Raw genomic sequence first — 1699 nt, forward strand, 5'->3', positions numbered from 1 at the left:
GTCAGAGGCAGTGCGGTTGGCGCAGGATAGAGCAGGGTTTAGGGCTGTTGTGCATAGGGTCACTATGAGTCGTAAACGACTCTACGGTACATAACAACAACAACAACAATATAGCTTGAACAGTTGTGGAGATAGAATACAACACTGACACACTCCCTTCCCTATCCAAACTATGCAGTGCTCCCCTGCTTTGTTCACACAACAGCCTCCTGATCCAGGTATAGTTTCCTCATGAGCACAATCAAGTGTTTTGGGATTCCCTTCTTGTCAATATCAACCACAACTTGTAATGATCCACACAGTCAAAGGCGTTTGCATAGTCAATAAAGCATAAATAGACCTTATTCTTACATTTCTTACTTTCAGCCAGGTTCCATCTGACATCAGCAATGATATCCCTTGTACCATGGCCTCTTCTAAATCCCAGATTCCAAAATCTTGAGCAGTAGTGATGTCAGTTTGAGGACTAAAGTGCATCTGATTCAGGCCATAGTCTTTTCTTTATTCTTCTCTGTGGCATACAGTATTTTGTTAGTTGAACTGGATGTAGCAGCTTACCGGGCCAAATTTTCAAGAGAAAAATAGTACAATAGTTCCCAGGTCTTTTCCCTGGATTGTAACTTATCAGCTCATACTCTATGTAGCACCTTTATTTTCTCACTGAAGCATTATCTGTTATTTTTCTTCTTCCTTACTTGGCTATCATTGTCGGAACGGCTTCTGCTACATCGTGGTCTTTCAGTAGGTCTACTGTTTCTTGGACTATAAGATGGTCTATAGTTGTAATCAAAAGACCGACTTCTTGATTTCCTTTCATAACTTCGGCTTCTAGAACGTCTATATCTGTCATAATCATCATAGCGTGAAGAACTGTACACATTCCTCCCTTTCTTGGCTTTCATTTTATTTGGTGTCTTCCTATCACCCTGTGCAAACTGGATTTCAATTTGACATCCACCAATCCATTTTCTGTCCAAGTTATGTAAAGCATCTTCAGCATCATGAACATTTTCAAACTGAATATAAGCAAATCCTCTTGGACATCGAGTGTAGAAATCAAGTGGAACATATACATCAACCATAGTGACCAAATTTTCGACGTAAATCCTCAGACCTGGTATCGTCAGCCACATTCCTCATGAACAGAGATATATCGGGGGGACGTAGGTAACGGGACATGTCGGTGTGGTGAATTTCACTCACAGGCACTAACGGGCTCCACAAAGACACTCCACACGTCCTGCAGCGAATCCAGAGGCTTGCTTGTACTTTTTTTTAAAAAAATGTGCTGACTTGTTTTTAGGCTCACTTAAGTCAACTACAATTCATAGCGACCCTATGAACAACAATCTGAACCTTTCTGTTCAAACTGACCCATAGCTGATCGTGATTCTACAGTGGTTTTTTTTTTTAATTTTTTTTTTAAATTTAGTTTATTTTTCATTTCAATGAACACTACAGAGATTTCGGAATTCCATTCATTCATTGTTGCACCCTTCTCCCCGCACAAACCCCTCGCCCCCCTTTGCTCCTCTCCTTGAAAAGCAGAAGAAAAACTCCCTCATTGGTACACAATCCCCCCGCACCTCCCCAAACCCCACCTCCTACCCCAAATATAATCCACTCTGCAACCCTCATTGCGTACTCCTACGATAAAAATAATGCCCTAAAATAGAATACTTTTAGACTATTCTCTCCC

The 1699-nt window shown here is 41.0% G+C and overlaps 1 pseudogene; it reads right to left on the bottom strand.

Annotated features, from left to right (window-relative positions):
• Nucleotides 1–668: 668 nt before the first annotated feature.
• On the bottom strand, nt 669–1179 carry LOC102865723 (annotated as a pseudogene).
• Between the last annotated feature and the right edge of the window lie 520 nt (nt 1180–1699).

Source organism: Elephantulus edwardii, unplaced genomic scaffold (genome assembly GCF_000299155.1).
Source record: "Elephantulus edwardii isolate Elephantulus edwardi_28Jun2011 unplaced genomic scaffold, EleEdw1.0 scaffold00178, whole genome shotgun sequence".
Classification (NCBI taxonomy): domain Eukaryota; kingdom Metazoa; phylum Chordata; class Mammalia; order Macroscelidea; family Macroscelididae; genus Elephantulus; species Elephantulus edwardii.